Below are 11,933 nucleotides of genomic sequence, written 5' to 3'. Positions count from 1 at the left end.
CTCCTTGCTCCAGCTCTGTGGCTGCCGGCCACCATCTTGGTTGGGTTAATTTGCATATAGTTGCTCTGATTGGCTGGTGGGTGTAGCAAAAGTACTGTCAATTTGCATGTTTGTCTTTATTAGTATAGGATTTTACAATTACACTTTACTTTCAGTATTGTATATTGGGTTCAAGTGCACAGCATAGTGCTTGGACAATCATATACTTTACAAAGTGTTACGGCTGATATTTTTAGAACCCAGCTGTCACCATACCCCTCACTCATGCCCTCACCCACCTGTTGTCTATGTCCATTGGTTAGGCCTATATGCTTGGATCATCTCTCCCCCTTACGCCTCTCTCCCCTACCTTCCCTCTGAGGTTTGTTGGTCTGATTGATGCTTCTCTTTCTCTTGATTTTTTTTTGGGGGTGGAGGGGTAATGTGGGGATAAGGACACATATGTAATAACTTAATCAATAAAAAAATTCTTTTTAAAAATAATAAATAAAAAAATGTTACAGCAAAAATGAAAACTAAAATACAAAAGTTCCAAAAAAAAAAAAAAAAAAAAGACATTCCTAGTATGCCACAACATGGGTGAACCTTAAGGACATCATGTTAAGTGAAATAAGCCAGTCACAAAAAGACAAGTATTGTGTGGTTCCACTTATATGAAGTACTGAGAGTAGTCAAATCATAGAGACAGAAAGTATAAAGGTGGTTGCCAGGAGTTGGTATGGAGGAGAGAATGGGGAGTTATTGTTTAAAAGGTATAGGGTTTCAGATTTACAAGATGAAAAGAGCTATGGGGATGGGTCGTGGTGATGGCTACACAACAATATGAGTGAGTTTATTACCACTGAACTATAGGCTTAAAAATGAATATGATGGGCCCAGTATAAATGGGAGCAAGTGTAAACGGGTGTAGCCTTTTTGGAGGACAATTTGGCAATATCTTCCAACTCCACAGTAAACATATCCGTTGAATTTCCATGTTTAGGCATCTATTCAGGGGTAAATATTGACATATATAAACAAAGAAGCATATACAAAGTATATCATGCATACAACAGCAAATTGTTAATGATACAGAGACCACCCAAATGTTCAGCAATTGAAATATGTTTAAATAAATTATGAATCACATATATAATAGAATATTAGATAGCAGTTGTTTTAAAAGAGGGGATACTAGCATGGAATCTCTCCAAGACATAATGTGAAGCACAGCCAGCATGGCTCAGTGGTTGAGCATGGACCTATGAACCAGGAGGTCACCGTTCAATTCCCGGACAGGGCACATGCCCAAGTTGTGGGCTCAATCCCCAGTAAGGGGTATGCATGAGGCTGCTGATCCATGATTCTCTCTCATCATTGATGTATCAGTCTATCTCTCCCTCTCCCTTCCTCAGTCAATAAAAAACATATTTAAAAAAGACAATGTTAACTGAATAAAGCAAAACAATACATACAGTATAACTTCATTTCTGCAGCAAAGATACATATTTGTATATACATGTGTGTATGCAAATTATAGGAAAGGACTTAGAAAAATACATACAAGACACATGAGAAAAACTTTTTTAAGATGATGTTAATTAAGTGATAGTAGTTGTGTCTAAGTCACTTTTAGGGAGGGATTAGGGAGACCTCCCCTTACCAAGAGTGCTCTGTAGGGTTCTCCTGCAAGTTCTTTGGGGCTGTGCACCTTGGCCCCACCCACTCACCAAGGCCATGCTACTCAGCAGTCTGGCATCTGGCCAGACACCTCGGATTTGCATTTGGCTTGCTCTTAGTTGTGTTCTTTGTTTTGCTCTCTGTTGTTCTCTGTGCTGCCTTGGGCAATTGATCTCTACCCTGTACTGAGCTGCATATCTTCTTCAGATACTCTGGTCCCTTCTTCAGTTGGAGGAGTCCTGGGTGCTGTGCCCTTTGAGCATCCAAAGAGTCTGAGATGCTGGGTGTGAGCTAACTACCTGGGATGGCTGGTCTGAGCCCTCCTATCTTGGCTCGCTTAGTGTTCCTGTGATCTTAGAGGGCCTCATCCTGGCGTCCCCATAGGTGCTCATGAGGTGCTTGGCCCAGATCTGACCCCCAAGGACAAAGCAGGCTTCTCTTCATTCCTATACTCATTGGAGATTTACCTCTATACCCCTTCTCTGAAATTCTGTAATTGGGATAAGAAAAGAGGGCGAGCTTCTTACTCAGGCCCCTGTGCAACTGTTTACAGTATTTTCCTGTAGTTCAGCTCATTGTAGCTCACCCACAGGCCTCTCTCTACGGACCTCTCAGTATGGAGCAGGGTAGGCTCAGAGACCACCAGCCATCAAGAATGGGCCCTAAATAAAAAAGAAAGAGTGGACCCTGTCTTTCAATACCCAAGGTTCATGCCAGCTTGTGATCTTTGAACATCCATCTCCTCAGATGAGTGTGGGGCACGGCTACAGTGTTTTGGCCACGTTCAAGCCTCAGACTAATGAAAGGACAGGGTCCTCTCATTGCCACGTGCAAGTCCCAGCTGGAGAGCAGGGCCCTCCCAGCACAATTATAGCCAACAGCTATGGTTATAAGCTTGAACGTATGGTACGAACACGTGGCCCCACGTGCCTTGTGATAGAGTTCAGGTGCATGTAGTTGAGTGAGGCTGGAACTCACGAAAATGCTGTAAACAACGTGATCACGGCCCTACTTTGCCTCGTGGCATCAGCTATGAAATAAAGACATGGCTTGTGTGTGCTGGCGCTGTCTCCTCAAAGGGAGCAGTGTCCCACCGAGACCCAGCTTTCATTCTCTTGTCTTTCTTTTCTCAATTCTTTCACCCTCCACCCCCCCACTCAGGATCACCTTTGGCCATAACAAGTGGCGCCTGACCAGGGACTGAGTTCTGCGAACAGGGACTGAGCTTGGCTAAAACAAGTGGTGCCCGAGCAGGCCCCTTTGGCCGGAACAGGTGGCGTCCGAACAGGTCTGGGTTCAGGGGAATTTAAAAAGTGGTCAGGTGAAAGGAGGCTCCAAGGCGTGCGCAGAGAGTAAGCTTAAAAAGCAAAAGTAAGAAGGCCAAAAAACAAAAATAAGGTAGGGAGCTGAGGTTTGGTAATAGCTCGGTGTAAAACATGGGGCAATGCTTCATTGAAGCATTTTTAAATTTCTTAAGGAGAGAATAAGTAAAAAATAGTCAAGAAATAAGGTAGAAAAGCATAAAAAGAAGTGGATCCCTAAAAACAACAACAAAAAAGCAGTAGAAATAAGCAGTAGAAAATAAGAATTCTCTTAGGTTTTGTTGAGCTAAACATAGGTAAGGTAGAAATAAGCTGTAGAAATGGAGAAATAGGTAGAAATAAGTGGTAGAAATAGAGACCTAAGCAGTAGAAAATAAGCTGTAGAAATAGAGTAGGAAATAAGTTGTAGGAATATAGAAATAAGAAGTAGAAAATAAGCGGCAGCAGTAGGAACTAAGTAGAAATATGCTGTAGAAAAAGAGAAATAAGCAGGGGTTGCAACCCAGGAAAGGTGTGGGCAAGGGCAGCCAGCCCTACCTATAGTTCATAGTTAGAGGTAGAGAAATAAGTAGAAATAAGCGGTAGAAATAAGCTGTAGAAATAGAGAAATAAGTAGAAATAAGCTGGAGAAATAGAGAAATATGTAGAAATAAGCTGTAGTAATAAGCTGTAGGAATAGAGAAATAAGTAGAAACAAGCTGTAGGAATAGAGAAATAAGTAGAAATAAGCGGTAGAAATAGAGAAATATGTAGAAATAAGCGGTAGAAATAGAAAGTAAGTGGTAGAAAGAAATAAGCAATAGAAAGTAAGTGGGAGACGTTAGAAAATAAGCGGTAAGGTAGAAATAAGCTGTAGAAATAAACGGTGGAAAATAAGTAGAAATAAGTTGTAGAAATGTAGAAATAAGCAGGGGTTGCAACCCAGGAAAGGTTTGGACAAGGGCAGCCAGACTTACCTATGGTTCTGTAAGCGGCGGTTGCAACCCAGGAAGGTGTGGGCAAGGGCAGCCAAGCCGACCTATAGTTCATAGAGGTAGAGAAATAAATGAAAAATAAGCGGTAAGAAATAAGCTGTAGAAATAGAGAAATAAGTAGAAATAAATGGTAGAAATTAGCTGTAGGAATAGAGAAATAAGTAGAAATAAGTAGTAGATATAAGTATTTAGGAGGTACAAAATAAGGTAGAAATCTCCTAGGTTTTGTTTAAGCTACTGTAAAGCAGAAGATGGCTGTGGTGGATGAAGTTTAAGGAAGTAATTTTTGTTTTAGATCCAGATTGTAAGCTCTTGCAGCAGTTGCATTGTTTCTAGGCTTTGGTTATCTTTGCTTGTGCGACCTGATAGCTCCCTGGGACTTTGGGTCTGTGTGAGACCCCAGACTCAGAATTGGAAGTCTCCAGCTCTGCAGGACCGAGGGTTGCTCGTTTCCATGCAGCCTCGGATAAAGAAAAAAGCTGAGAAGGGACCAGACTTCCACCGGCGTGGACGGGATTGATTTGACTGGGACTGGTGCAAACTCAGTGCCGAGGTCAGCTGTCCAAACAGCCTGATCCAGGGGACTAGTTTTGCATCTACAACATCTTTGCATCGGCGGCATCTTACTATGCTAGTGACCGAGGTATCAGCATGGAGTCAGCTGAAGAAGATGGCAACTGAGGCCAAGCAGATGTTAGAAAAGCAAGTGGAAGCTATGCTAGCGTTGGTGAACTGCCAGTTTTCTGTAAAATCTTGCGGAGCTAAGTCTAAGGACCCTGGGTGGAATGTCCTGAAAATGTTGACATGTTCGTAGTTTGGTTTTGCATTGGTATTGCATTATTAGCCAGAGTTTTGTTCTCTCTTGTTAACATTGCTGTGTCTGTAGTTTTGTTAATAACCAGAAGTATGTTTTGATGATGTTGAATAATTTGTTTAGAGTTTTTTGGACAATGTAAAAAGGCGTGTTTAAAAACAAAAGTAAAGGGGGATATGTGGGGCGTGGCTACAGTGTAATGGCCAGGTTCAAGCCTCGGACTAAGAAAAGGACAGGGTCCTCTCATTGCCACTTGCAAGTCCCAGCTGGAGGGCAGGGCGCTCCCAGCACAATTATAGCCAACGGCTGTGGTTGTAAGCTTGAACCTACAGTCCGAACACATAGCCCCACATGCCTTGTTATAGAGTTCAGGTGCATGTAGTTGAGTGAGGTTGGAACTCACGAGAATGCTGTAAACAACGTGATCACGCCCCTACTTTGCCTCGTGGCATCTGCTATAAAATAAAGACATGGCTTGTGGGCGCTGGCGCTGCTTCCTCATCAGGGAGCAGCGCCCACCAAAACCCAGCTTTCATTCTCTTGTCTGTCTTTTCTCAATTCTTTCACCCCCCCTCCCCCCTCAGGATCACCTTTGGCCATAACAGGTGAGCAACCTTACTACCTACCTTTGTGATTACGGGGTGGTCTTCTTCCACCCCCACTTGGGGATCTCAGCCCGGGATGGCACCAAGGCACAACCTGTTCACCATCTCTCCCAGAAGCACATTGAATCCTCCTGGAACGGGACCTCCAGGAGGCACCAGGTGGAATAACAGGTAGCTTTACAGTTTTAAGCTCTTACTCTGAAATTCTAAGTTATACACAGAAAATTATTTTCTTTGGCCACTTTTTCTAATGACACCAGAGGAACAGTGCCAAGTTGTGATGTAGCAATGAATTCACCTGTTTGGATTTGCATCTATAAGAAAACATACCATAATTAGAGAGAAACCAGTTATGAAACAGAACGAAGTAACTAGATCATGTTGTACATTTCCTGTTCTATTGGCCCACACCACACTCCTCTCTGGTGTCACTGAGGGTATAAATTGGGGCTGGGCTCAGTGTGTGTATTCACATCAAAGGCCAACATGAAGACAGGCACAGTCTTTGTTCTAGTGGCTTTTGTCATCTTGGGGATGGAGATGGCCTTCGCTCAGAGACGTAATGGAGGTAAGGGTGCTGAGGGAGTCCTACCTGAGAGCAGAGGAGGCTCAGAGCCCAGCTTCTTACCTGGGATGGTGTGGCACAGGAACAGGCTGCAGAGTGGAGATTTGGTATTGATCAGACCCACTTTCTTTAAACTTCAGGAGTGATCACCCTGCGTTTCCCATTCTTCTTTTTTAATCCTCACCTGAGAGATGCTTATTGATTTGAGAGAGAGAGAGAGAGAATGAGATAAGTGAGGACATCGATTGGTTGCCCACCATAGGTGCCCCAAGTGGGGATTGAGCCTGCAAACCTTGCAGTGTGTGGGGCGATGCTCCAACCAACTGAGCCACACCAGCTGGGGCCCCATTCTTCTTATCAGATCAGCTTGGGCCTTATTAAAAGTTGGGGCTCTCTCTAGATGTGCCTTGGATGTAGGGCTCCAACATGGAATAGCCCTGGGATGAACATGGGGTATGTGTGTGGTGGGAAGATGGAAGTCTGGGATCAGAGATATTTCTAATATCTTCTTCTTAAGTGGAAAGAAGAGGCTTATGAGAGAGCAGGTTTCTTGCCTGCGGAACTGGGCAGCCTTTGCAGCAGGGAGAACATTCTCCTAAGGGCCTGACTGTGGCAATGGGGGCTTCAGTGTGAGGGTGGAGCTGCCGAGGCTGAGGGAAGGTCCAGGAGTACAAAGAAAGAAATGAAAGAGGTGGCAGTCCTGCCAGAAGTGAGCCCGTTGACCTCTAACAGCAGTTTTTCTACCTGGTTAGTGACTATTCCAGACTCCACAAACACCATTGTATGTTTCAGGGGAAAACAGACCTGGACTCTGCCCCAAACTGCCTAAAGGCACCATTGGGCTTTGTGCTGAATGGTGCACAGGAGATGAATCATGTCCCACTGGAATGAAATGCTGCAGCAATGGATGTGGCCATGTATGCAAACCTGCTGTCCATGTGGTGAGTATAAATCAGTCAAGAGCTGACAAGGGTGATAACAACTCCCCAGTGGACTTTCCTGGGGCCGATGGATGTTCACATGTCCACTGCACACAGAAATCTGGGTAACTCGGAGAGAAAGAGGCTGGAAGTGAATGGCAGAAGGACACCTGGCTGCATTATCTAAGACCCTCTCCTCAAAGAGGAGCCCTATCCCTGTCTCTGTCCCCGAGGGGGCTCTCAGTTGAGACAAATAACCATGATCTGAGATTCACAGGTCATTATTGACCCAGGGTTTGTCACCCTCCTCCCCTTCCCCACCAAGGGGGCTTCACTCTTCCTAGAAAATGGGTGATCCTGGGTGGCAGAGGGAAAGCAAAGAGAACCCCAATTATGGAGTATCTCCTGTGTCAGTCAGGCATTGTGCTGAAGGTGAGATGAAAAGGTAAACACAGCTAGTTCATGGAGACAGAACTATGTAAATAATTAAAACCCAGGGTGACCGCAGCTTTGCACAAATTTCTACCAAGGTCCCTGGAAGCACAGGGAAGAGTTACTGGTTTTGCCTGGGTGGGTGGATCAGTGGAGGTTGGGAAGGTTGTCAGAGAGTAGAGAACATTTAAGGAAGAGCTTAAAGGAGGCATACAGTTTGCCACAGTAAGGAAGGACAGTCCAGATGATGGGGAAATGTGGGTCCTACGCTGGAGATGGGAAAGTGATTGAGATTGTGGTCAGTAGAAGTTGCAACATCTCAGTAGAGAATCATGCAAGCCGGGGTCCTGAAAGGAATGAGCTGCCTTGACAAAGAGTTTGGTAGATTACTAGAGGTTTCTGAGCAGAGGAAATGTCATGATCAAATTTATATTTTAAAAGGGTGTTGTTGATGACCCTGTGGAATAAGAATGGAGGGTGTAAGCCTGCCTGGAGACAGCCCCAGAAGATTGCTCATGAATCATGGATCCAGTGCTTGGCATAACATTTTCCACACACCATTCTTGGCAAGTGTCTATCCCTTGACGTGCAGTCTCAGAAGATGAAGATCTAAAGTGCTGGAAAAGCCGATTCTAAAGAGCTTGTGTCCAAAATAAATTTTACCTGTGGCATTATTGAGACTGTGTCATTCTTCCCATTTAGACATTCTTTCTAGTGGACCCTCTGTGGATGAACAGAACGGACTGTGTGCCCTGTACTGAGACCATGAATACAAGGCACTCAGGATAGATCAGAGGCAAGGTCTGCCAGCTAGTTTCTTTCCTCCTTCCATGTCCATGTATCTAAACAGGGCAAAGGGCATGATAATATTTTCTCAAGCATTCTGGGAATAACAGGCCTGTAGTAGGAGCCTTTAATAGGGCAAGACTCAGAAGGAGTTAGAGCAGACGCAACTGTGGAGATACCCTATTCTAAAGCAATACACCGACATGTAGCAGGACTGGATGCCTAACTCTATGAGAACAACCCTGGCCCTTGGGATGTGGGGCTTTGAGTGGTGTGGGCTGGGAAGTTCCAGCTGCTTCCCTCGAGTAACTAGGAGTTAGGATAAGTTGGGACATAGGCTCTGTGGGTGGGGTCTTTGACTCAGAGTTTTCCTGAGGCAGAGGATAAGCCTGGGTCTCCCAAAGAAGCCCTGACAAAAGCGATGGTCTGGGCTGACCCTACAAGCTCCATCTCCCAGCGCTCCCTGTTCACTCTTCCACCTCGATTGCCCCACGTGGCCTCTGCTTTGGTCTGCCCTCCTGTTTTTCCCTGCCGTCTAGCACATCTTATAACCCCAGTGGCACATGGCCTCACCAGCCTGTGCATTGGAATGAGGGCATATTAGGTTTGATACCTTCTTTTACTGGCTGGTCATCCACACCCCAAATCCCACCATGCTTCTCTCTCTTGGTCATTACTGGGGGCTCATGAGCACACCCATAACATGTTCTCAAACAATTTCACGTACTATCTGCCATTCTGAATGCCAAGGTATGACCTTCCCCTGCAAAGATACTTGAGGATGGCATCCTACAACGTCCACTTAGGTTTCTGCCCTTTAGTTAGTCCTGAAGTCTATACAGGTTCTGTAGGCATGCAGACGTGTCAGACTCTGTGGTCACCCAGAGTTTGGAGACATATGTTAGGGGAGGATAATTAACACTCACCATGCACAGGCACTTTCACAGTTAGCATCTCACTTTCCACTCACCACAACTATATAATACCACCTCAGTAGCAGAATTTTTTGTAAATTTTACAGATGAAGAGACAGAGGGTCCAGGTAGCTAAATGACTTGCCCAACTATACACTCCTTTTTAAATAATTTGTTTTTATTAAAGGTTTCAGAGAGAAGAGAGGTGTAGGAGAGAGAGAGAGAAATAACAATGATGAGAGAGAATCATCAATTGGTTGCCGCCCACATGCCCCCCACTGGGGACTGAGCCCACAACCTGGGCAAGTGCCCCTATGGGAATTGAACCATGACCTGCTGGTACATAGGTTGATGCTCAACCACTGAGCAAAACCAGCCAAGCCAACACTCTTAATGAGTAGAGGAGCCAGTCTTCTCCTCCATGTCTGTTTGGCTTTTAGGTAAATGCTCTATGTCTTGTACCATGCTGACCTTCTCTCCAAAAGAGGGAAGATATTCACTGGCAGGGCTCTCCTGGTCAGGTGTTACAGTCTCAATAGAAAGACATGTATGGATTATCTATGTTTCATATTTAACAGCAGGACAGGGAGGGTGGAGCAGAAGGGCATTGACTGGGTCTTTTCTGTTTCCACACCGTCATCTGCAACCAGCTTTGTAAGCTTTAAAGGAAAGTTTTCCCAGGACCCTTTGGGATTCCCCTGCCCACCCATATTTTCATTTTTAAAAATGAAGAATTATATGAATATATTTGGTGGCATTTTTCAGTCAGCCAAAGCTCTTCATCACCTCTGGGCTGGCTGCCTCTCCCATGTACAGCCTATGTGTAGCTTCCTGACCACCCATCATTCCCCAATTCTATGCCATGAAGTAGCGTTGGCTCCACCTTCCTAACACAGCAGCAATGTACCTATGTGTGTAGTTGGGTCACAGAAATCTGAGACTTCCTCCAGTCTGGCCAGGTAGCTTTTGAGTCTTTCCCTCACCATCAGTGCATGCATACTTTAGACAAGGAAGTCATATAAAAGCCTGTTTTGGGAAAGACTTTTTAAAGTGCTCTTTTTATGTGATTATTTATTTACCTTCTTGCAATGCCAAGCTCCAGAGCACACTCAAGGCATAGCACATGCATAAGGTGTGCTTACTTGGGCTGTTCCCCTTGCTCTGGTTTTTGCTCTTCTGGAAGTCTGTGAACAGATTATTGTAGCAAGTTATCCCTGGAGGCAATGCCTTTCAAAGTTTGTTTCTTTTTTAAAAATATATTCTAATTGATTATAGAGAGGAATGGAAAGGGAGAGAGAGATGGAAACATCAACAATGAGAGAGAATCATCCATTTATTGGCTGCCTCCTGTATACCCTCCCACTGGACATCCAGCCCATAACCTGGGCATGTGTCCTGACCAGGAATCGAACCGTGTCCTCCTGGTTCCTAGGTTGATGCTCAACCCCTGAGCCATGATGATCAGGACAAAGTTTGTTTCTTAATTCCAAATGAGCTCTTGACTTTGAGAAAAAATCACAGGTCCTACATAGAGCCTTTTGACCGAATGAACCAAAAGCCTTATTCTCTTGGAAGTCATATTCACTCCTTGCAAAGTGATTGAGAAAACAAAAAATGATACCCATAGATCCAATAAACCAATAACACCCGGTCCACTCCTGCACTTAACAGCTCTCCCCGCCCAGTTTACACAGAAAGTTAGCTTATTTCCAGCTTCTTTCTCCAAATAATCATTTAACCAAATCTCAGTGTGTGAGGGCAGGTGCAGCACGAGCTGTTTGACAGGCCGTGTGGAAAGTGTGAGTAGATCAGAATGGGAATGTTGGCTATGGAGTTGGGAAATGTACTATTTTATTTCACGAGGACTTTCTCACTGAGGTATACACTCTGGGGCACAGTCCTTACAGGACCTGGGAGAAATTTGACAGGTTCTATTTTAATCTATGATTAATTAATAGAGCTTTGTTTGTAAGGACAAATAGTTTATTTTTAAACTTTTTATTATGGGAAAATGTATACACATACAAAGCAGTCAGAATAGTTTAATGATATACCACATACCCATCACCCAGCTTCAACCACTGTTAATGTGTAATCATTCTTCTTTCATAATCCCATTCATTTCCCCTCATCTCATGCTATTTTGAAGAACATTCCGGACATTATTTTATTACATACTAGAGGTCTGATGCACAAAATTCGTGCAAGAGTAGGCCTTCCTTTCCCTGGCTGTGGGCACCAGCTTCCGTCTGGCACCGGGCACCTGGGCTTCCCTCTCAGCCCGGGCTTTGTCCAGAAGCTTGACCAGAAGGTCGCCAGGAAGGATTATCCATTCTAATTAGCATATTATGCTTTTATTATTATAGATTATTTCTGTATGTATCTCTAAATTGGGTGACTTATCATACCTTTTTACTGTTATGGTTTTATTTCTTCTTTATTAGCTAGATGATCTTTCACTGTGTAACATATTCTAGTGGTGTAATCCATCTCCCTTTCTCTCTCTCTTACTATATGTATTGTATTTAGAAAAGTTTAAATTTTTGTTGTAATAGTTATACTAACACCTTTAAGTATTACGTTTCCTCCCTTTTTTATGTGTGGATGATTATCTATAAGTGAACTACTATGAGTAATAGTCATAATAAAATTAGCTAATTTCATCTTTTTCTTCCACCCCTTCCCTGCCCCCCAACCCCAACAACGTTGTTCTAGATTGTCTTGATTAAGGGTGAACACTTTATAAGTTATATAAATGTCTAATCACGATGTTGTACATCTGAAACTAATATAATATTGTATGTCAACTGTAAAAAAAAAGGACAAATTGTCCTGATTATTCTTGATTTTTAGGACTTTCATATAAGTTTTAGTATTAGTTTATGAATTTTCATTTAAAAATCCTTCTAAGATTTTCATTGGAATTACATTCAATTTCAGGA

General features: G+C 43.7%; 1 long non-coding RNA gene across 1 annotated transcript; it reads left to right on the top strand.

Moving 5' to 3' along the window:
* The first annotated feature begins 5,457 nt into the window (after window positions 1–5,457).
* On the top strand, window positions 5,458–7,955 carry LOC138994415 (uncharacterized). Its single transcript, XR_011468430.1, has 3 exons — window positions 5,458–5,942; window positions 6,732–6,880; window positions 7,733–7,955. It is a non-coding gene; the product is annotated as an uncharacterized lncRNA (long non-coding RNA).
* The last annotated feature ends 3,978 nt before the right edge of the window (window positions 7,956–11,933 follow it).

The sequence above is a fragment of the Myotis yumanensis genome, unplaced genomic scaffold (genome assembly GCF_028538775.1).
Source record: "Myotis yumanensis isolate MYYU_CA2020_CCGP unplaced genomic scaffold, mMyoYum1.0.hap1 SCAF_16, whole genome shotgun sequence".
NCBI lineage: Eukaryota > Metazoa > Chordata > Mammalia > Chiroptera > Vespertilionidae > Myotis > Myotis yumanensis.
Note: the sequence above shows the minus strand (reverse complement) of the source record. Positions and strands in the feature narration are given on the sequence as shown.